A 25,662-nucleotide genomic window follows, 5' to 3' on the forward strand; every position below is an offset into this window, starting at 1 on the left:
CAAAAACACAGGAAGTAGAAAGTAGAAAAAAAGGTGAGAGCAATGAGAAATACCCAAAACATCTCAAGTTACGAGCCTGCGCTGGTGTTATAAAAAACATTGTTGGTTAGGCGTTAAAAATCTATTAAATGCTCTATGTAAGATTGTTGATGTATTATATTTAACAAGATCATCAAATTTGAGCAACTTTGATTGCATAAAGAGATTATGAGTATGTTCTAAAACCAACCTTGTGAATGATCCCCCATGGATATTTCAAAGTTAAAATTACAATTACAATGTTCAAATATACAAGAAATGCCAGTTTATTGCATATAAAAGGGTATACTTGCATTATTATTATGTAGTATCATTACATCAGTGGTTCACTTGGCCTCAAAAGATGAATGTCAATAATATCATTTATCGACAATAATTTGTCGATCAATATATCGCTGAGCACATTTTTGTATGGGCCCAGACCTAAACCCATCCCTAATATTTTAATAAGACAGTGCTTCAAAATAACCAAATATTAAAGAGGTGTGCATGTTATCAATTCACAGGCCCGTAATGAAGAAAAACTACATGATCAATAGTCTATAATCAATATGAACCGATCCATAAAGGCATAAAGTTCTCATTTTAAAAAAAAAGTTAAAATTGTTTACAACCAATAAATGAATTCTTCTGTTTGCTATTGACGTTCTCTCTACTGAATGCTGTAAATCCTCGACCGTGTTCAAACAGCTTATCAGCAGACGGAGAAGCACGTATGGCCAACGGGTGTCATATATCACTTTTCTGTTGGTTTAGTTGTTGTCGTAGTGGAGTGTACCGGTGTGTCTATGTGTGTGTGTGTGTGTGTGTCAGAAGAACATCCACCAAATGTGCAGGGGAACCTGAGGTTGTGAAGGAACCTGTATGATGTGGGCCAGGCGCTCTTAGAATCCTTTCATTTTCTCAAAAATCGACTTTGCGCCTAATGTACGGAATAATTCTGGTTGTGTTTACCGACCTCGAAGCAATTTTATTTGGTACATGGTGTAATGATAAGTGTGACCAGTAGATGGCAGTCACACATAAGAGATACGTGTGGACTGCAACATGACGCCAGTAAACAACACCAAAACTTTAAATGTTCCATTGAAAATAAAGGACATTACACACGGCACTCAAAGATCTGTCAAAATGTTTTAGTACGACTTTGAAGCCGCACCGCTTGATGGATTGTCGACCCATTACGGCTACCGTAGTCAGAGATACAAGTATTACCATGGTGTGTGTATAAGGACCACGTAATGGCACCCATTAGCAGACATGTTATCTGTGGTTTTTGTTTCGCAATATTATGCAATACCAACTTTTCTCACCTTCTGGTACCTGCTGATGTGTATTTGAGATCTGCATAAGTCCTGAAAATGTGCGCATGTCCGCCACTGGAGTCTGTGCCGATGCCGTAGTTGATAAGCTTCTTCTTTTTCACTATCTTCTTGTTATGTGACATTCACCCTCCGCTGTTGCCATTTGTAATATAAAGTAGTGTAAAGTTCTTACTTATATCTGTCAGTAAACTCGCCATGAAAGCACTAAAACATACCGGTGTAGTGAGTTTACATTATACACCCAAGGAACTTTAGTTATTAGAGCGTTCCGGTCGGACGTTTTTTCAAGGGACACATTTGTTGTTGTTGTTGCACTAGTGAACCACGGATGCAGGGATGCTGCTCTGTTATTGATTGAAGTAAAGTCTGGATGTCATTAAAACAGTTAGCGCCATCTTTTGACACTTCTTCCACTCCCGTCCTTGCATGCTACACCGCTACAACAAAGATGACGGGGAGAAGACGAAGGTGAGCCACGTAAATAAGACCGCCCACAAAACGGCGCATCCGGAAGAGACTGTCAGAAAGCGGCTCGAAGATGATCTGTAAAACATCATCTATGCAACATTTTGACCAAAGAACCACCATTACATGTTATGTAGACCAGTGGTCCCCAACCACCGGGCCGCAGCCCGGTACCTGTCCGTGGATCGATTGGTACCGGGCCGCACAAGAAATTAAAAAATAAAAATAAATAAAAAACTTTTTTTTTTTTTTTAAATTAAATTAACATAAAAAACACAAGATACACTTACAATTAGTGCACCAACCCAAAAAACCTCCCTCCCCCATTTACACTCATTCACACAAAAGGGTTGTTTCTTTCTGTTATTAATATTCTGGTTCCTACATTATATATCAATATATATCAATACAGTCTGCAAGGGATACAGTCCGTAAGCACACATGATTGCATTTCTTTATGACAAAAAAAATAAAAAATAAAATAAAATCCCCCCCCCCCCCGCACCCCATTTTCATGCGTTGACCGGTCCGCAGCTACAAAAAGGTTGGGGATCACTGATGTAGACCACAAGGAAGTGTTTTACATTTAGAAAAAAATCATAATATGACTTCTTTACTGCGCCTTTTGTATGAAAAAAGACCACTCAATTGCTTGGATCATCACCTAATTGTACAACTCTGACAGTGATGGGCAGTAATAAGCTACATGGAGCTAAGCTACGTAGCTTAACTACATTTCTCAGTAGCTCGGCGGTAGCTTAGCTACTTTTTAACAAGTAGATTTTCCTGTAGCTTACTACTTTAAGAGCCATGTAGTGAGGTAGCTTCCATCAAAGCTACAAAGAAAGAAAATGGACTGTGACCCCAGACTAAGAACATATGTATAAAATCCAATGAGCTGGATGAATGAGAACATCCATACATACGGAGAACATCCATGATGATTGGTTGGTGTTCCTATGATGAGTCACAATTGGCTAAGGTTAGGGCCAAACATGACGGACTGGCCAATCAGAGGCAAGATAAGGCGGGTCATTGAAACCATAAAGACTGACGAGGGAGTCAGAGACAGAAGGACGCTTCAAGCTGACCACTCAAAAAAAAAAAAAAAATGTCAGAGGAATTCTCTCCCACGGATGAGATTTTTCCTTTAGTGATGAAGATGACGTGCAGGAAACCCACAATAATGCGTGTCCTTGGCCATATTTAGACACATGTATGCCTTTAGAGAAAACAATGGCCGAAAACTTAGTTTTTAGTTGTTTACTCTGTAAAGCAAAATGAAAAGTGTTCTCTTCCAGTTGGAACATTAAATATCTTTTCTTTGCAGTCTATTCAATTGAATATAAGTTGAAAAGGATTTGCAAATCATAGTATTCTGTTTTTATTTACCATTTACACAACGTGACAACTTCACTGGTTTGGGGTTTTGTACATTAGCAATATACGTTAAGACAGGGGTGTCAAACTCATTTTAGCTCAGGGGCCGTATAGAGGAAAGTCTATTCGCAAGTGGGCCGGAATGGTAAAATCATGGCATGGTAACTTAAAAATAAACACAACTTCAGGTTGTTGTTTTTTGTTTTACTTTGGCCAAAAATAGAACAAGCAAAATGTACAAATCACAAATAATCTTCTGGACAAAACCCTTCAAATTTGTTGAAAATTCTGAGGAAATTGGCGCAGCTTTAAAAACACAATAACCTTAGACTTGGTCTCAGTGTATCTACAAAGCCAGGATTAAACTTTAGGTCCCAGTCTTTCTGAGATTGAACAAAAACACATGGAAACTCTTCTAGGTATCAAAGGAGACACATTTTTGAAGCTTTTCAGGTGGAATTCTTTCCCATTCTTGCTTGATGTACAGCTTAAGTTGTTCAACAGTCCGGGGGTCTCCGTTGTGGTATTTTAGGCTTCATAATGCGCCACACATTTTCAATGGGAGACAGGTCTGGACTACAGGCAGGCCAGTCTAGTACCCGCACTCTTTTACTATGAAGCCACGTTGATGTAACACGTGGCTTGGCATTGTCTTGCTGAAATAAGCAGGGGCGTCCATGGTAACGTTGCTTGGATGGCAACATATGTTGCTCCAAAACCTGTATGTACCTTTCAGCATTAATGGCGCCTTCACAGATGTGTAAGTTACCCATGTCTTGGGTACTAATACACCCCCATACCATCACAGATGCTGGCTTTTCAACTTTGCGCCTATAACAATCCGGATGGTTCTTTTCCTCTTTGGTCCGGAGGACACGACGTCCACAGTTTCCGAAAACAATTTGAAATGTGGACTCGTCAGACCACAGAACACTTTTCCACTTTGTATCAGTCCATCTTAGATGAGCTCAGGCCCAACGAAGCCGACGGCGTCTCTGGGTGTTGTTGATCAACGGTTTTCGCCTTGCATAGGAGAGTTTTAACTTGCACTTACAGATGTAGCGACCAACTGTAGTTACTGACAGTGGGTTTCTGAAGTGTTCCTGAGCCCATGTGGTGATATCCTTTACACACTGATGTCGCTTGTTGATGCAGTACAGCCTGAGGGATCGAAGGTCACGGGCTTAGCTGCTTACGTGCAGTGATTTCTCCAGATTCTCTGAACCCTTTGATGATATTACGGACCGTAGATGGTGAAATCCCTAAATCCCTTGCAATAGCTGGTTGAGAAAGGTTTTTCTTAAACTGTTCAACAATTTGCTCACGCATTTGTTGACAAAGTGGTGACCCTCGCCCCATCCTTGTTTGTGAATGACTGAGCATTTCATGGAATCTACTTTTATACCCAATCATGGCACCCACCTGTTCCCAATTTGCCTGTTCACCTGTGGGATGTTCCAAATAAGTGTTTGATGAGCATTCCTCAACTTTATCAGTATTTATTGCCACCTTTCCCAACTTCTTTGTCACGTGTTGCTGGCATCAAATTCTAAAGTTAATGATTATTTGCACACAAAAAAAATAAATTATCAGTTTGAACATCAAATATGTTGTCTTTGTAGCATATTCAATTGAATATGGGTTGAAAATGATTTGCAAATCATTGTATTCCGTTTATATTTACATCTAACACAATTTCCCAACTCATATGGAAACGGGGTTTGTATTTATATGTGCACCTTATTGCTCTTTCATCCTGCACTACCATGAGCTAATGCAATGACATTTCCTTCTTATCTGTACTGCAAAGTTCAAATTTGAATGACAATAAAAGGAAGTCGAAGTCTTTACAACCTGTCCGCGGGCCTGATCCGGCCCTCGGGCCGTACGTTTGACACCCCTTGCATTAAGTCGGTTCCAGCTCTCCCTATCGTGTTGTCACAGGACCTTCCCTTGTTTTTTTTTTCTCTGCTTCGCCGCCCGCGTTTCCAGCGACTTTTTTTTGCGTTGGTGCCTGCGAGGACAGCCAACACCTTGAAAGTAAACACTGCACAATGCCATGTCAGGCGAGGGGCAGACCCTAGTTCACATCCTCTGTGGATGACTGATAACAACCGACATGAGCAGACGGAGGAGCCGTGACGCCAGCCGCTCGGTTTGGGCCCCACGCGCGCAGTAAGTATGAACACGAAGCTCTCTCAATAATTGATTTCTCTTTTTCTTATTCCTTTCTGTGTGTGTTTAAGTGCGGCGCTGGGCTCCGGCTCTGAAGCGGCGGTGTTGCCATGTGTGTTGCTATGGAGAGAGCGGCCTGGTGTTGTGTAGCAGCCTCTCTCAGGGGGGGGGGGGGGATTGGGTTTGGTCAAGCGTTTGTGCTAGGAACAAGATTACGTTTTGCGTTTACCAGCCGTTTCTCGCCCACTCGCAACACGCTCGCACGCATGCAGATGTCGGCGGTCACGCGCGCAGGAACGACTGATATGACGGCCCGTGTTCAGGCGGCGGAGTTCGTGCGCCTCGCGTTTCGTTTCGTTCGAGTGAGCCGGCACAAGGAGAGGCGTGTTGGATTACTCGCGGTCCAGTTGAATACAAAGAGTGGAAAGAAAGCGTGTCCGGGGTTTCCTCGGTTCGCCGTGAGCATTGCTGCTTACTCACCGCCTGCGACGCGGCTCGTCACAGCACGGCTCGCGTTTAAGACTCGTTTCGCCTTAAAGGGGAACGGCACTTTTGGGGGGGGGGGGGGTTTCGCCTCTCGTTCACAATCATTAAGAAAGACAAGAAGACAAAAGGTTTTTTGTTGTTTTTTTGCATTCTAACTAGAGATGTCTTTTTTGCCGATATTCCCATATTGTCCAACTCTTAATTACCGATTCCGATATCAACCGATACCGATATATACAGTCGTGGAATTAACACATTATTATGCCTAATTTTGTTGTGATGCCCCGCTGGATGCATTAAACCAGGGGTCACCAACGCGGTGCCCGCGGGCACCAGGTATCCCGTAAGGACCAGATGAGTAGCCCGCTGGCCTGTTCTGGAAATAGCTCAAATAGCAGCACTTATCAGTTAAATTGTATTTGCTCGACATTTTTCATTCTAAGAGAGACAAAACTCAAATAGAATTTGAAAATCCAAGAAAATATTTTAAAGACTTGGTCTTCACTAACTGACAAAGAAACAGATAACAGAGTTGGTGTCCAGTTCAAAGTGTGACATGATTTATTTAAAAATTTGAGAGTTGACTTTTGTATTTTACATGAGTTATTTGTACAAACATGGTGCAAAGTAATTAAACATGTTAGTGGCTAGCTAGTTGAAATGGGATATTGTGATTTCACAAGACTGTCTTAGAAGTGATCATTTGAAAATGTTCAATTTGAAAAATGTGCACTTAGAGAAAATATACAAATAAAGTGTTGCATATTGATATTTATCTGTTACTATATATATTTATTGCGAGAAATCATTAAGATGATCAGTGTTTCCACAAGGATAAATATCATTAATTATTAACAATAACATAGAGTTAAAGGTAAATTGAGCAAATTGGCTATTTCTGGCAATTTATTTAAGTGTGTATCAAACTGGTAGCCCTTCGCATTAATCAGTACCCAAGAAGTAGCTCTTGGTTTCAAAAAGGTTGGTGACCCCTGCATTAAACAATCTAACAAGGTTTTCCAAAATAAATCAACTCAAGTTATGGAAAAAAAAATGCCAACATGGCACTGCCATATTTATTATTGAAGTCACAAAGTGCATTATTTTTTTTTAACATGCCTCAAAACAGCAGCTTGGAATTTGGGACATGCTCTCCCTGAGAGAGCATGAGGAGGTTGAGGTGGAGGGGGGTAGGGGATAGCGGGGGGTGTATATTGTAGCGTCCCGGAAGAGTTAGTGCTGCAAGGGGTTCTGGGTATTTGTTCTGTTGTGTTTATGTTGTGTTACGGTGTGGATGTTCTCCCGAAATGTGTTTGTCATTCTTGTTCGGTGTGGGTTCACAGTGTGGCGCATATTTGTAACAGTGTTAAAGTTGTTTATACGGTCACCCTCAGTGTGACCTGTATGGCTGTTGACCAAGTAAGCCTTGCATTCACTTTTGCGTGTGAAAAGCCGTAGATATTATGTGATTGGTCCGGCACGCAAAGGCAGTGCCTTTAAGGTTTATTGGCGCTCTGTACTTCTCCCTACGTCCGTGTACACAGCGGAGTTTTAAAAAGTCATGAATTTTACTTTTTGAAACTGATACCGATAATTTCCGATATCACATTTTAAAGCATTTATCGGCCAAAAATATCGGCAGTCCGATATTATCGGACATCTCTAGTCAAAAGGCATTAATAAATCATGTTATTTTCCAATACCTCTATAACTGATAACAGTAGTTCAGCCAAGATAAGCTCATTTCAAATTTGGATTTACAGCCCCGAAATATTGTTATTGTTTTAATTTCTATGTCCCGCCCTCCACTGTTTGACCAATTAGAAAGTCTGTGAGTGTGTCACATCCAGGTTGCAGGTTACGCACCGCCGTTTTCGTCTGGCTACTGCCACTGGTAAAGTTACTAAACATGTCTGACCTTTTTTTGTAATTTTATATTGTATACCATTTTTTATTTTTTATTTTCAAGTTGTTAACAACATTGTTTTGGTTGGCAGCACGATGGAAGCCGGCGAGACAATTTTTTTTTTTAAGATTACGTCAACAACGAGAAGGACAAAGTGTACAAATGTTGGAAGAACACGATATCTTATTTATATTTACACACGAACATAGCAGACAACACAACAAAGAAGTAGAAGAATGGAAATAAGTCAAAAATCATTCAGTTAGCAGAAGAAATGCAAGAAAAAGTCATAACATTACCAGAATAAAGTCGTACTTTTCTCTATGTCCGTGTACCACTCCGTACAGCGGCGTTTTAAAAGTCATCAATTTTACTTTTTGAAACCGATACCGATAATTTCCGATATCACATTTTAAAGCATTTATCGGCCGAAAATATCGGCAGTCCAATATTATCGGACATCTCTAATTCTACCTCTAAATCACTTTAAAAATGCATTCAAAAAGCGTCAACAGTACTTCATTTACGTTCTGTATAATAACCAAACTGTAGCAACATTGTTATTGTAAGAGTGAACTCTGTTTCTAGCGTACTAACACATCAGCATTAGCCGTAGAAGCTAACTACAGAAAGAGATAAGCTAGCTTCTACGACAACACGAAAAGCGTTTGAGGCCGGAGACGTTTTATCTGCTTTATTTGGGGTAAGCACTCTATTTATGTCGACATAGCTTGTCTCCAAATTCCACATTTGAGCTTTCACCTCACTCTATTGCAAGGGCGTCAAACCCATTTTTATCGTGGGCCACATCGCATATGCCAAAGCCCTTGGAGTGCCGCTTCATAGTAAAATTACACAGTTTCCTTTTTTTAAATTATTATTATTAGCATTGTTTACCAACAAACTAATGGAAAAAATGCTATGGAATAAAAAGTCAAAGTGACAACTTAATTTCAGCTATTGTAGAATTTTGGGTTTGAATGACACAAAGGCAAGAAATACAGTCGGAACAGGAGGCACTATTTGGTTTACCTGACACATGAAATGTGACAAATTGCGGGAGTGCACTATCCACTTTAGCCGCCATTCCAACTTTGACCACAGTGGAGACCAGGGTGGAGCTTTGCCTCGTTTTCAGCAGACTGCATTGCAAAAATGATTAACCCCTCCTCTTCCTCTCATGCGAGATCCACCCAGGAATGGGGCCGTGTAAATCCCTTTCCTACTGTAGCTTGTTGCATCGAATAATATTGACTTAAGAGCTGCGTTTGCATGCTTTCATGCTTTTTTTTTCTGTCAAAATTTAGACACATTAATCAATAAAGATGAAATAAAAGTCGATGCACATTCTTTCCAGGCAATCGCGGGCCACAAAGAATAATCCGGCGGGCCAGATGTGGCCCCCGGGTCTTGAGTTTGACACATGTCTTTATCTCTCCAATGCCAGATCCTGGTGCCATACTTCTGAATATTGACAATAAAATGATTTTCTATTCTATATCATGTAAATACTTTTTCTGCACTGCTGCTTCGAACCTTTGTAAACAATAGAGCAGTGTTTTTCAACCACTGTGCCGCAGCACACTAGTGTGCCGTGAGATACAGTCTGGTGTGCCGTGGTAGATTATCTAATTTCACCTATTTGGGTTAAAAATATTTGTTGCAAACCAGTAATTATAGTCTGCAAATTATGAGTTGTTGTTGTTGAGTGTCGGTGCTGTCTAGAGCTCGGCAGAGTAACCGTGTAATACTCTTCCATATCAGTAGGTGGCAGCCGGTAGCTAATTGCTTTGTAGATGTCGGAAACAGCGGGAGGCATTGTGCAGGTAAAAAGGTGTCTAATACTTAAACCAAAAATAAACAAAAAGGTGAGTGCCCCTAAGAAAAGGCATTGAAGCTTAGGGAAGGCTATGCAGAACGAAACTAAAACCGAACTGGCTACAAAGTAAACAAAAACAGAATGCTGGACGACAGCAAAGACTTACTGTGGAGCAAAGACGGCGTCCACAATGTACATCCGAACATGACATGACAATCAACAATGTCCCCACACGAAGGATAAAAACAACTGAAATATTCTCGATTGCTAAAACAAAGTAGAGGCGGGAAATATCGCTCAAAGGAAGACACGAAACTGCTACAGGAAAATACCAAAAAAAGAGAAAAAGCCACCAAAGTAGGAGCGCAAGACGAGAACTAAAACAGTACACACAGGAAAACAGCAAAAAACTCCAAATACGTCACGGCGTGATGTGACAGGTGGTGACTGTACACCTACTTTGAGACAAGAGCTATAGTGATGCATGCTTGGTTATGCTTTAAAGTCGTATCGCAATTGTTGGACAGCGACTTTTTACTGTCAACTGAGTTTTGTTTTTTAATGATTTCTGCTGGTGGTGTGCCTCCGCATTTTTTCAACGCAAAAAATGTGCCTTGGCTCAAAAAGGGTTGAAAATCACTGCAATAGAGGCCCGAGTCGGCTAATACAGTTAGCAATGCTCCGGGCTAATAATGAACGTAGTAACAGTTTATATCACAAACTGGTAGGCAATGATCCTATTCACAGTAGTTTTCTTTATTTTGCTGGTGGATGGTGATACTATTGACTTAGATTAGAAGGCTAAGCTAGCTACACAAAAAACTCGAGCTAACATTGGTAGCGTACTTTCCTCACATTTCTAAGCTAATGTTATTGCTTACCATTTCATTGTTTCCTCTATTGCCATAAAAAGTAGTCACCCAGTCCGCCATTAAAAGTAGGTTTTTTTTGGAAACGCCATCTTTTTGTGAAGTTCTGCGGTTGAAGCAAGGCTAATTTTTAATTTAACAGAATTTTTTCCTCCATTGGGTTTCATCGTCGACATGATGTTGTCGCACAGACGGTTTTACAGCATTTTAAATCGGCTAAGCCACGCAAGGATGTTTGGGTAAATGTCTACTAGGGTTGTCCCGATACCAATATTTTGGTACCGGTACCAAAATGTACTTCGATACTTTTCTAAATAAAGATGTTTTGATGATAAAAAATATTGATGTAATCATAGTAGTATCGACTGGGTACACTCTTGTACTTGATATCATTACTGTGGATGTCGGGTGTAGATCCACCCATGGCATTTGTTTACATTCAGGGGTGCTAGCTTGCTGTTAGCGGCTAGCTATTGTATCCTCCTATGGTGTGTAGTGAAGCATTTTTAGCTATTCCTCGTCCTACAGTGATAATGATACTCAGTGGCCTAGTGGTTAGAGTGTCCGCCCTGAGATCGGTAGGTCGTGAGTTCAAACCCCGGCCGAGTCATACCAAAGACTATAAAAATGGGAGCCATTACCTCCCTGCTTGGCACTCAGCATCAAGGGTTAGAATTGGGGGTTAAATCACCAAAAATGATTCCCGGGCGCGGCCACCGCTGATGCTCACTGATCCCCTCACCTCCCAGGGGGGTGATCAAGGGTGATTGGTCAAATGCAGAGAATAATTTCACCACACCTCGGTGTGTGTGTGTGACAATCATTGGTACTTTCACTTTAATTAGTGATTTATTTAGCCAATCAATGAAATCAACAAAGCTCACTTTTGTGCATTCACGCACAGCATAAAACGTTTGGTGTACAAAACGAGACAAAGAAGGAGTGGCATAAAACACATCTTCCTGTGAAGTGAATTGAATTATATTTATATAGCGCTTTCCTCTAGTGACTCAAAGCGCTTTTACATAGTGAAACCCAATATCTAAGTTACATTTAAACCAGTGTGGGTGGGTAAAGTGTCTTGCCCAAGGACACAACGGCAGTGACTAGGACGGCGGAAGCGGGGATCGAACCCGGAACCCTCAAGTTGCTGGCACGGCCACTCTACCAACTGAGCGATACCGCCCCCTCCGTGGCAGCGTCGAAGAAAGTTGTACATGTAAACAAACTACGATGAGTTCAAGGATCGCTGAAATTAGTGGGACATAATGGTGCTTGCCAAATTGTTTGATATAAACAGTGGGATTTCTCGCAATTAGGAAGGTTTGTGTCATGTTTGTTCTCCTACAGCAGGGGTGTCCAAACTTTTTCCATCGAGGGCCGCACACTGAAAAATCAAAGCAAGCGGGGGCCATTTTGATATTTTTTATTTAAAAAAAAACAATGCAATATATGTATAAAAAATATACATTTAGGCTTCCACTCAGGCTTGATCCCGGGGACCCCATATGGTTTAGGTTAAAAAAAAATATTAAAAATGTGTCATTATTTAGTAGTATTATTATTATTATTCAAAGTTTAAATATCTAGATCAACATTAGGTATATCTGACAATATAACGTTTTTTTTTTTTTTTTTACATTTAAGTTGTATGCCCTTTTTGTCAAAGAAAATCCAGTTTTTTATGGAAAAAACACAAAATATGAAATATTTTCCCCCAATACAATTTTAAAGTGGAACATTTCAGATTATATAATAATTGGAGCTCATAACATAACTCATAACAACATTGACTTTAATGTATTATTATTTTTTGAGCAATGACACTTAAAAAAAAAAAGAAAAAAAGTCCCACTAAAATTATTGGGGATCCAAAAGGGTCCTGCTCAGTAAAGTGTTAAAAAATAAATCGTAATTTAAAAAAAAAACTGTTAACACAATAGTCTCGAGATCAACTTCAGATCTATCCGTCAATTATAACTTGTATTGTTGTTTATTATGTTCCTTGTTTGTTCATTTTAGGCCCTTCTTTAAAAAAAAACCAAAAAACAGTTTTTTATATGGCAAACACAAAATATGCAACATTTTCCCCCAAAAATATCTCAAAGTGGAATATTTAATGTGACCTAACTGGAACCTTGAATAGGTCAATAATTCATAATAACATTGTTTTTTATTCAATATTATGTTTTAAAGAAAGAAACAGCCTGCATGACAGCTTAGTGTTATTAGAGTCAACATAGCAACATTTTATTGTCACCTGTTAACTCTTTTATACCACTTTTTATGTTTTTTTTTTTTTTTTTATCGTATTTTTAGAATGTGCCGTGGGGCCGTTAAAAAATGACCTGCCGGCCGCAAATGGCCCCCGGGCCGCACTTTGGACATCCCTGTCCTACAGGAACTATATTAAAACAAAAAATATTTGTTTTTCTTCATCTTTTTCCATTTTCACACATCTCTAAAAGAGGTCCAGGGAGCCACTAGGGCGGCGCTAAAGAGCGGAGGGTTGCTGACACCCCGATTTACGTGGTAGTTCCTGAGATATGCTGGCAAAAGGACGCCAGGGCTAGCATGTATCCCAGCAGCGCTTATGCTTTATGGCTAATTAGCGTATTGATCGCGGGTTGTTCCTGCATCACGGCACCGTCGCCACACACAAGCGTGTGCGAGTGTGAGTTATGCAGCTGTAAGCTGACACTCGTCGCCGCGTGTGTCGCAGGCGACCTGGGGAGATTCAGCTGTACATTGATTGCTTTGTGTGTGTGAAGGCGCAGGTGTGTGTGTGTGTGTGTGTTCTTGTATTTCTACCCTTCTAGAGACATCAACAAGGAAAAGTAGCTTCCATATGAGGAGGTGATGACATAAATCATGGTCCCAATAAGGAAAACCATTGCATCTAATAGAGAATGTCTCGTTTGCACCCCCAGGTGGTGAAATCTATCAAAATGAGGGCGGTCCCAAAAAGGAGGGATTTTTCAAATTGACTGTGTGTCTCTTTTAAAAGTGCTCCCTCCCTGGTCAGCATATGAAATAACAAGTGTGTGTAAACATTTGAAGTGCTCCCCCTCTGGTCAACATATGAAATAACAAGTGTGTGTAAAAATTTGAAGTGGTCCCCCCTCTGGTCAACATATGAAATAACAGGTGTTTGTAAAAACTTGAAGTGCTCCCCCTCTGGTCAACATATGAAATAACAAGTGCGTGTAAGAAGTTGAAATGCGCCCCCTTTGGCCAATATTAATTCAAAAAATATAAAAAAAAAAATGTGTACATATAGACATGCTGTCATAACTTGAAGTAAATAATGAAGGTTAACCCTTGTGTGGTGTTCATAATGTTGTTACTCAGCCAGTGTTTGTGGGTCTGATGGACCCGTTGCATTTTGTGGCTTTTAATGCCTCACATTCAAACACTTTTATGTTAAAATGCTGACTTATCCCTAAAAACATCTGTAATGAAGTGCTTCGAGAGGCTGGTAAAGGAATACATTGTCTCCAGACTTCCCCCCACATTCGACCCATACCTCCTCTGTACTCCACCTGAGCTTAGCACATCTGGAAGGAAAGGACACACACGTGCGGATATTTTTTCTGGACTTCAACTCGGCATTCAACACCATCATCCCGCAGCACTTGGTGAGCAAACTGGCCCCCCTTGGATTCAGTACCCCCCTTTGCAACTGGCTGCTTGACTTCCTCCCAGACAGACCCCAGTCTGTGAGAGTGGGCAACAACACCTCCAGTGCCATCTCCCTGAGCACCGGCTCCCCCCCAGGGCTGCATCCTGAGTCCGCTGCTGTTCACGTTGATGACCCATGACTGCTGCGCCAGGTCCACTACTAACCACATTGTGAAGTATGCGGACGACACGACAGTAGTGGGCCTCATCCGTGACAACAACGACATGGACTACAGGGAGGAGGTGAAACATCTGGTTGACTGGTGCAGAACCAACAACCAGGTCCTGAACGTCGACAAGACCAAGGAGATCATCTTCGACTTCAGGAAGCACCAGTCCAGCCACGCTCCACTCTTCATCAACGGCGCAGCGGTGGAGATGGTAAGCAGCACCAAGTTCCTGGGGGTGCAGATAACTGACAATATGACCTTGTCCCTACACACCGGAGCTCTTGTAAAAAGAGCTCAGCAGCGCATGCACTTTTTGCGTGGGATGAAAAGAGCACAGCTCCCTCCCCCCATTCTCAGCACATTCTACAGAGGCACTATAGAGAGCCTGCTGACCAACTGCATCTCTGTCTGGACTGGAGCCTGCAGTGCCTCAGACTGGAAGTCTCTCCAGAGAGTGGTGAGGACGGCGGAACAGATCATCAGGACTCCTCTTCCTTCTATCCAGGAGATCGCAAAAAGCCGCTGCCTGACCAGGGCTCAGAAAATCTGCAGAGACTCCTCCCAACCCCACCAAGGACTGTTTTCACTGATGGACTCTAAAAAGAGGTCCGCAGCCTCTGTAGCAGAACCTCCAGGTTCTGTAACAGCTTCTTCCCTCAGACCGTAAGACTCTTGAACGCATCATAATAATCCCCTCAATTCCCCCCAAAAATGGATGAACTCGCTGGAATATAAAGACAATATAACATACATCCATAAACGTGGATGCATATGCAAAAGTGCAATATATTTATCTGTACAGTAATCTATTTATTTATATCTGCACCTTATTGCTTTTTTATCCTGCACTGCCAACCAGCTAATGCAACAAAATTTCATTCTTATCTGTACTGTAAAGTTCAAATTTGAACGACAATAAAAAGTAAGTGTAAGTCTAAGTCTAAGACCCACAAACACTGGCTGAGTAACAACAATATGAACGTTGCATGGACATTTCTCTGCCAGTTTCTGCATCCTACAGGGATTCTTCTTTTGTGTTTCTGCACCTGCGGTTCCCACACAAGGTTGCAACATTGTTTGTCAACACTGTCTGCTCTCATTTTGTCGCACATTTGACCCTCTGATGTTCTGTGTACCTACACTCTGTCCTCCCCGTCTATGCCTGCTGTGTGTGTGTGTGTGTGTGTGTGTGTGTGTGTGTGTGTGTGCGTGTGTGTGGGCGTGTTGTACACAGAACATCAATTTCCACACTTCTATTAGCCCCGGGTCCAGTGGACCCCGGACATCTTATATGTAATAGAAATGTGTAGGGGGGGTGTATGGTGTGTGTTCATTAAATAGGTATTCTGATATATGTTCTTCACAGAAAATGAGCCAAAGCCAGTGAGTCTCAGTTTGAAAAATTCATTAATTGTATCATTTTTCTTTTAATAAAAATCGAAAACGGGTCCCACAGACCCGAACACCACACAAGGGTTAAAAACCAATTCCAAACAAAAAATTAAATAAATAAATAAATAGCTAAAAACTGTCTTTTTCTCACAATGTGTCGACTTTTTTCTTTTAAAATCGGGAACAATTTCTCATATTCTTTCTGTTCGTGTAATATTGCAATATTTTCTTGTAAAATTATTACTTTATGTAAAAGTATTACTTTTTAACACAAAGCGGTGGCGTTTGTCATATAAAATTCAGATTTTTATCACAATATTGCATATTTTTTTGCCGTTCTTGTAAAACAGTGACATTTTTTGAATAAAATTATGACTTTTGTCAAAATTTTGCCAAGTAAAATTCTGATTATTATTGTAATATTGCCAAAATTTCAAGTTTTCTTATAAAATTGTGACTTCTGTCGAGTAAAATTACGACTCTTCTCATAAAATTGCCAAAATGTTAGGCTTTTCTTGTAAAATTGCGACTGCTATTGAGTAAAATTCCAACTTTTATCATAATATTTTACACATGTTCAGTTTTTCTTGTAAAATTTTGACTTGCGCTGACAAAATAACGACTTTTTCTTGTGAAACTGTGACCTTTTCTTGTGAAATTCCAACTCATTTTTCACAACAAGCTTTTTTATATTTGCATAGCATGTATTTTTATTATTAATGTTGTAAATACTAATCTTTATGTATCTAGAAATGGTGGTCCTAAAGAGGAGGGATTTTTCAAATTGACTGTGTCGGTTTTTATAAGTGCTCCCCCTCTGGTCAACATATGAAATAACAAGTGTGTGTAAGAAATTTAAATGCGCCCCCTTTGGCCAATATTAATTTTCAAAACAAAAAAAAAATATACGTATATAGAGACATACTGTCATAACTTGAAGTATATAATGAAGATTAAAAACCAATTAAAAACAAAAAATTTAAAAAATAACTAAATAACTAAAAGCAGTCTTTGTCTCACAATGTGTCGACTTTTTTCTTATAAAATTGGGAACAATTTCTCATATTATTTCTGTTTCTGTAATGTTGCAATATTTTCTCGTAAAATTATTACTTTTTTAAGGAAAAGTATTACTTTTTAATACAAAATAGTGACATTTGTCATATAAAATTATGACTTTTATCACAATAATGCCAATTTTTTTGCCGTTCTTGTAAAACAGTGACATTTTTTGAATAAAATTATGACTTTTGTCAAAATTTTGCCAAGTAAAATTCTGATTATTATTGTAATATTGCCAAATTTTGAAAGTTTTCTTATAAAATTGTGACTTCTGTCGAGTAAAATTACGACTCTTCTCATAAAATTGCCAAAATGTTAAGCTTTTCTTGTAAAGTTGCGACTGCTATTGAGTAAAATTCCAACTTTTATCATAATATTGCACACATGTTCAGTTTTTCTTGTAAAATTTTGACTTGCGCTGACAAAATAACAACTTTTTCTTGTGAAACTGTGACCTTTTCTTGTGAAATTCTAACTCATTTTTCACAACAAGCTTTTTTATATTTGCATAGCATGTATTTATTATTAATGTTGTGAATACAAATCTTTATGTATCTAGAAATGGTCGTCCTAAAGAGGAGAGATTTTTCAAATTGACTGTGTGTCGGTTTTTATAAGTGCTCCCCCTCTGGTCAACATATGAAATAACAAGTGTGTGTAAGAAATTTGAATGCGGCCCCTTTGGCCAATATTAATTTAAAAAAATAAATAAATAAATATATATATATATATATATATATATATATATATATATATATATATATATATATATATATATATATATATATATATATATATATATATATATATATATATATATATATATATATGTACATAGAGACATACTGTCATAACTTGAAGTATATAATGAAGATTAAAAACCAATTAAAAACAAAAAATTTAAAAAATAACTAAATAACTAAAAGCAGTCTTTTTCTCACAATGTGTCGACTTTTTTCTTATAAAATTGGGAACAATTTCTCATATTTTTTCTGTTTCTGTAATGTTGCAATATTTTCTCGTAAAATTATTACTTTTTTAAGGAAAAGTATTACTTTTTAATACAAAATAGTGACATTTGTCATATAAAATTCTGACTTTTATCACAATATTGCCAATTTTTTTGTTGTTCTTGTAAAGTAGTGACATTTTTTGAGTAAAAATTTTGCCTAGTAAAAATTCCGATTATTATTGTAATATTGCCAAAATTTGAAAGTTTTCTTATAAAATTGTGACTTTTGTTGAGTAAAATTACGACTCTTTTCATAAAATTGCCAAAATTTTAAGCTTTTCTTGTAAAATGGCGACTGTTATTGAGTAAAATTCCAACTTTTATCATAATATTGCACACATGTTCAGTTTTTCTTGTAAAATTTTGACTTGCGCTGACAAAATAACGACTTTTTCTTGTGAAACTGTGACCTTTTCTTGTGAAATTCCAACTCATTTTTCACAACAAGCTTTTTTATATTTGCATGGCATGTATTTTTATTATTAATGTTGTAAATAAAAATTGACTGTGTGTCGGTTTTTATAAGTTGACCCTCTGGTCAACATATGAAATAACAAGTGTGTTTAAAAATGTGAAGTGCTCCCCCTATGGTCAACATATGAAATAACAAGTGTGTGTAAGAAATTTAAATGCGCCCCCTTTGGCCAATATTAATTTTAAAAAAATATATATATATGTATATAGAGACATACTGTCAAAACTTGAAGTACATAATGAAGATTAAAAACCAATTAAAAACAATTTTTTTTAAAAATAACTAAATAACTAAATAACTAAAAGCATTCTTTTTCTCACAATGTGTCGACTTTTTTCTTATAAAATTGGGAACAATTTCTCATATTATTTCTGTTTCTGTAATGTTGCAATATTTTCTCGTAAAATTATTACTTTTTTAAGGAAAAGTATTACTTTTTAACACAAAATGGTGACGTTTGTCATATAAAATTCAGACTTTTATCACAATATTGCATATTTTTTTGCCGTTCTTGTAAAACAGTGACGTTTTTTGAATAAAATTATGACTTTTGTCAAAATTTTGCAAAGTAAAATTCTGATTATTATTGTAATATTGCCAAAATTTGAAAGTTTTCTGATACAATTGTGACTTCTGTCGAGTAAAATTACGACTCTTCTCATAAAATTGCCAAATTGTTAACCTTTTCTTGTAAAATTGCGACTGCTATTGTGTAAAATTCCAACTTTTATCATAATATTGCACACACGTTCAGTTTTTCTTGTAAAATTTTGACTTGCGCTGACAAAATAACGACTTTTTCTTGTGAAACTGTGACCTTTTCTTGTGAAATTCCAACTCATTTTTCACAACAAGGTTTTTTATATTTGCATAGCATGTATTTATTATTAAATCTTTATGTATCTAGAAATGGTGGTCCTAAAGAGGAGGGATTTTTCTAATTGACTGTGTGTCGGTTTTTATAAGTGCTCCCCCTCTGGTCAACATATGAAATAATAAGTGTGTGTAAAAATGTGAAGTGCTCCACCTCTGGTGAACATATGTGTGTAAGAAATTGAAATGCGTCCCCTTTGGCCAATATTAATTAAAAATGAAATAAAAATAAATGTATATAGAGACATACTGTCATAACTTGAAGTAAATAATGAAGATTAAAAACCAAAATACAAACAAACAAAAAAACTTAACTAAAAGCAGTCTTTTTCTCACAATGTGTCGACTTTTTTCTTATAAAATTGGGAACAATTTCCATTATTCTTTCTGTTTCTGTAATATGGCAATAATTTCTCGTAAAATTATTACTTTTTTATGTAAAAGTATTACTTTTTAATGCAAAATGGTGACGTTTGTCATATAAAATTCCGACTTTTATCACAATATTGCCAATTTTTTTGTCGTTCTTGTAAAGTAGTGACATTTTTTGAGTGAAATTATGTAAAAATGTGAAGTGCTCCCCCTCTGGTCAAAATATGTAATAACAAGTGTGTGTAAGAAATTGAAATACACCCCCTTTGGCCAATATTAATTTTAAAAAAAATATGTATATAGAGACATACTGTCATAACGAAGTAAATAATGAAGATTAAAAACCAAAACACAAACAAAAAAAATTATTTCTCACAATGTGTCGACTTTTTTCTTATAAAATTGGGAACAATTTCCCATATTCTTTCTGTTTGTGTAGTATTTTCTTGTAAAATTATTACTTTTTAATACAAAATGGTGACATTTGTCATATAAAATTACAACTTTTATCACAATATTGCCAATTTTTGTGTCGTTCTTGTAAAGTAGTGACATTTTTTAAATGAAATTTTGACTTTTGTCAAAAATGTTCCTAGTAAAATTCAGATTATTATTGTAATATTGCCAACATCTGAAAGTTTTGTCGAGTAAAATTATGACTCTTTTCTTAAAACTGCCAAAATGTTAAGCTTTTCTTGTGAAATTGCGACTGCTATTGAGTAAAACTCCAACTTTTATCATAATATTGCACACATGTTCAGTTTTTCTTGTAAAATGTTGACTTGCGTTGATTAAATTACGACTTTTATTATAATACTGCCAAAATTCCACGTTTTTCTTGGGAAAATGTGACCTTTTTCTTGTGAAATTCCAACTCATATTTTCACAACAAGCTTTTTTATATCTGCATAGTATGTATATATTATTAATGTTGTAAATACAAATCTTTATATATCTAGAAATGGTGGTCCTAAAGAGGGAGGCATTTTTCAGAGGTCTCAAGAAGGCAAGAAATACACAAATGTGTGTGTGTGCGTGTGTTTCCTGATGCTGCTGCTGTGCGAGCTCTTTGAGTCATTTCAATATTGTCTGCTGGTTATTTGTGAACGTCATCCAGACGCAGCATTCGCACGGAGAAGTGTGTGATTTCATCATATCGACTGTCTGCCCTGGCAGATGCACGCTCGCAAACGCTTTTCCTGCCTTTGTGTGAGCGTGTGTTTGCCTTGTGAGGCGGGGCGTGCGTGTGTGTGTTGTACAGTATATATTCATCACATGCTCCCTCGTCTGCGAGGGCACTCTTATTGGAAACACTCTCTTTCATCATCGGGTCTTTACACCCCCAGGTCAGAGTTGGACTGCACATCCACCGTTTCGTTTGGACCACATGACACACAAAACATCCTTCTCTGGCCACTGTTCAATATTCACATCTTGGCACACCTCTAAAGAAAATGTTCGATTTATGTTTGTACGGTATACCGGTATTAGTATAGTACCGCGATACTGATGAATCATATTCGGTACTGTACCGCCTCTAAAAAGTACCGGTCCCCAGCCCCCCCGTCGTCGTCACGTCGTGACATTGCTGGTTTTACGAGCAGAGGAGCATGTTCGGCAGCGCGCGCACACGGAGTACTTACAAGCAGACACAGTGTGTAGACAGAAAAGGGACAACAGACACATTTTGGCTTAAAAACTATGGATAAAGGTGAAGTTGTAACACTGAATCACCCTCAGGAAGAGGCGCTTTAAGACATGGCTAGCTAGCTACTGGCTAAAGTCCATCCGCAGTCAGCAGTGTTTTAGCTACTTCTAAATCACTAATCCTTGTCTCCATGGCGACAAAGAGGGTATCATTATCCCTGCAGGACGAGGAATAGCTAAACGTGCTTCACTACACACCGTAGGAGGATACAATAGCTCACCGGCGTCGAAATGTAAACAAACGCCACTGTAATGATACCAAGTACAGGAGCGTATCTAGTCGATACTACTATAATTACATCAATATTGTTTGGCATCACAAAATAATTTTTCTTTTTTTTTTATTCATATTATGTTTATAAACTCAGGAAATATGTCCCTGGACACATGAGGACTTTGAATATGACCAATGTATGATCCAGTAACTACTTGGTATCGGATCGATACCTACATTTGTGGTATCATCCAAAACTAATGTAAAGTATCAAACAACAGAAAAATAAGTGATTATTACATTTTAACAGAAGTGTAGATAGAACACGTTAAAAGAGAAAGTAAGCAGATATTAACAGTAAATGAACAAGTAGATTAATAATCATTTTTTACAGCTTGTCCTTAATAATGTTGACAAAATAATAGAATGATAAATGACACAATATGTTACTGCATAAGTCAGCAGACTAATTAGGAGTCTTTTTTTGTTTACTTACTACTAAAATACAAGTTGTCTAGTATGTTCACTATTTTATTTAAGGACAAACTTGCAATAATAAACATATGTTTAATGTACCCTAAGATTTTTTGTTAAAATAAAGCCAAGAATGACATTTTTGGTGGTCCCCTTTATTTAGAAAAGTATCGAAAAGTATCAACATACATTTTGGTACCGGTACCGAAATATTGGTATCGGGACAACACTAATAGACACATATAAAAATAATAGTCCAGTCACTGATCAGCGGCTTATATTTGTTTGAAAATGCGTGTCTGTTGCCATCCATCCAACAGTGTTGCAAAAGATGATTAATTAATAAAAAATATATATATCTGGCTGTAGAAATGTGGATAAATCAGTACAAATCCACCTGGGAGTATGGAAGCTTCTCTTCCACAGATAAAGGTTAGTTTAAAGTGCTTTATTCTGATCTATGTGCATATGTTCCACCAAAGGTTCAGGCACCTTAAGTTACAGAAACCTTTAGTTCCTGGATCTATGAGTTGATGACATATGGATGAGTGGTTTACAATATTTAATCTAATTTATCAACATTTAGTTGTACATATTACATATTGTTATGAAGGTGTCTGTTACTACATTATATATATACTTGCAGTGTGTATATTGTACATATTACATATTCTTATGAAGGTGTCTGTTACTACATTATATATATACTTGCAGTGTGTATATTGTACATATTACATATTGTTATGAAGGTGTCTGTTACTACATTATATATATACTTGCACTGTGTATATTGTACGTATTGTTATGAAGGTGTCTGTTACTACATTATATATATACTTGCACTGTGTATATTGTACATATTACATATTGTTATGAAGGTGTCTGTTACTACATTATATATATACTTGCAGTGTGTATATTGTACATATTACATATTCTTATGAAGGTGTCTGTTACTACATTATATATATACTTGCAGTGTGTATATTGTACATATTACATATTGTTATGAAGGTGTCTGTTACTACATTATATATATACTTGCACTGTGTATATTGTACGTATTGTTATGAAGGTGTCTGTTACTACATTATATATATACTTGCACTGTGTATATTGTACATATTACATATTGTTATGAAGGTGTCTGTTACTACATTATATATATACTTGCAGTGTGTATATAACACGTTGGAGGGTTTTGAAGTTGTTTTAGGTATGGTGACTCAGATTAGCCACAATTTTCAAGCGTTTTTGATCATCTTTAAAATCTTTTAAAAAAAAAGACATGTGTGTTCTAGTCTCTCATAATAATTGTGAACGATAGGCAACATTCCAAAAAAAGTGCAGTTCCCTCTTGAATTAGTATCTTTAAAAACAAACAGCTTGAAAACACATTCGTAGCGGGGAACACATGTCAAATTAACAGGTGGCACTGTAAAAAATAAAAATAAAACATCTTTCCTTTGACAGGTTTTATTACCTTTATCAATGTTTTTCAACCTTATTTGAGCCAAGGCACATTTTTTGCACTGAAAAAATGCGGAGGCACACCACCAGCAGAAATCATTAAAATATGAAACTCAGCAGCAGATATTGACAATAAAAAGTCGCAATTGTTGGGTATGACTTTAAACCATAACCAAGCATGCATCACTATAGCTCTTGTCTCAAAGTAGGTGTACTGTCACCACCTGTCACATCACACCCTGACTTATTTGGAGTTTTTTGCTGTTTTCCTGTGTGTAGTGTTTTAGTTCTTGTCTTGCGCTCCTATTTTGGTGGCTTTTCCCGTTTTGTTGGTATTTTCCTGCAGCAGTTTCATGTCTTCTTCAAACGCTATTCCCCACATCTGCTTTGTTTTAGCAATCAAGAATATTTAAGTTGTGCAGATGTTATCCTTCTTTGTGGGGACATTGTTGATTGTCATGTCATGTTCGGATGTACTTTGTGGACGCCGTCTGCTCCACACGCTGTAAGTCTTTGCTGTCGTCCAGCATTCTGTTTTTGTTTACTTTGCAGCCAGTTCCGTTTTAGTTTCGTTCCCCAAGATTCATTGCCTTTTCTTAGGGGCACTCACCTTTTGTTTATTTTTGGTTTTAGCATTAGATACCCTTTCACCTGCATGCTGCCTCCCGCTGTCGTCTGCATATTATGATGACTACAAACGACCTACTGATATGGAAGAGTATTACACGGTTACGCTGCCTTGCTCTAGACCAGTGTTTTTCAACCTTTTTTGAGCCAAGGCACATTTTTTGCGTTGAAAAAATCTGTAGGCACACCACCAGCAGAAATCATTTTAAAAACGAAACTCAGTTGACAGCAAAAAGTAGTTGTCGCAATCGTTGGGTATGACTTTAAACCATAACCAAGCATGCATCACTATAGCTCTTGTCTCAAAGTAGGTGTACTGTCACCACCTGGCACATCACGCCCTGACATATTTTGAGTTTTTTGCTGTTTTCCTGTGTGTACTGTTTTAGTTCTTGTCTTGCGCTCCTATTTTGGTGGCTTTTTCTCTTTTTTTGGTATTTTCCTGTAGCAGTTTCATGTCCTCCTTTGAACGATATTTCCCGCATCTACTTTGTTTTAGCAATCAAGAATATTTCTCTTGTTTTTATCCTTCTTTGTGGGGACATTGTTGATTGTCATGTCATGTTCGGATGTCATTTGTGGACGCCGTCTGCTCCACACGCTGTAAGTCTTTGCTGTTGTCCAGCATTCCGTTTTTGTTTACTTTGCAGCCAGGTCCATTTTAGTTTCGTTCCCCAAGCTTCAATGCCTTTTCTTAGGGGCACTCACCTTTTGTTTATTTTTGGTTTTAGCATTAGATACCCTTTCACCTGCATGCTGCCTCCCGCTGTTGTCTGCATTTTATGATCACTACAAACGACCTACTGATATGGAAGAGTATTACACGGTTACGCTGCCTTGCTCTAGACCAGTGTTTTTCAACCTTTTTTGAGCCAAGGCACATTTTTTGCGTTGAAAAAATCTGTAGGCACACCACCAGCAGAAATCATTTTAAAAACGAAACTCAGTTGACAGTAAAAAGTCGTTGTCGCAATTGTTGGATATGACTTTAAAGCATAACCAAGCATGCATCACTATAGCTCTTGTCTCAAAGTAGGTGTACTGTCACCACCTGTCACATCACACCCTGATTTATTTGGAGGTTTTTTTTGCTGTTTTCCTGTGTGTAGTGTTTTAGTTCTTGTCTTGCGCTCCTATTTTGGTGGCTTTTTCTCTTTTTTTGGTATTTTCCTGTAGCAGTTTTATGTCTTCCTTTGAGCGATATTCCCCACACCTGCTTTGTTTTAGCAATCAAGGATATTTCAGTTGTTTTTATCCTTCGTTGTTGGGACAATGTCGATTGTCATGTCATGTTCGGAAGTACATTGTGGACGCCGTCTTTGCTCCACAGTAAGTCTTTGCTGTCGTCCAGCATTCTGTTTTTGTTTACTTTGTAGCCAGTTCAGTTTTAGTTTCGTTCTGCATAGCCATCCCTAAGCTTCAATGCATTTTCTTAGGGGCACTCAGCTTTTGTTTATTTTTGGTTTAAGCGTTAAAAACTTTTTTACCTGCACAATGTCTCCCGCTGTTTCCGACATCTACAAAGCAATTAGCTACCGGCTGCCACCTACTGATATGGAAGAGTATTACACGGTTACTCTGCCGAGCTCTAGACAAAACCGACACTCAACAACAACACATAATTTGTAGATTATAATTACTGGTTTGCAAAAAATATTTTTAACCCAAA

At 37.8% G+C, this 25,662-nt stretch overlaps 1 protein-coding gene across 1 annotated transcript in view; it reads left to right on the forward strand.

Annotated features, from left to right (window-relative positions):
• Positions 1 to 5,104: 5,104 nt before the first annotated feature.
• The window catches only part of LOC133630634 (small conductance calcium-activated potassium channel protein 2-like), a 243,459-nt gene continuing 222,901 nt past the window's right edge, over positions 5,105 to 25,662 (forward strand). Inside the window, exon 1 of the mRNA XM_062022234.1 lies at positions 5,105 to 5,384. The gene's annotated coding sequence lies outside the window, so the exon portion shown is untranslated. The remainder of the gene's footprint in view (positions 5,385 to 25,662) is intronic.

Source organism: Entelurus aequoreus, linkage group LG16, assembly GCF_033978785.1.
Source record: "Entelurus aequoreus isolate RoL-2023_Sb linkage group LG16, RoL_Eaeq_v1.1, whole genome shotgun sequence".
NCBI classification, from domain to species: Eukaryota; Metazoa; Chordata; class Actinopteri; order Syngnathiformes; family Syngnathidae; genus Entelurus; species Entelurus aequoreus.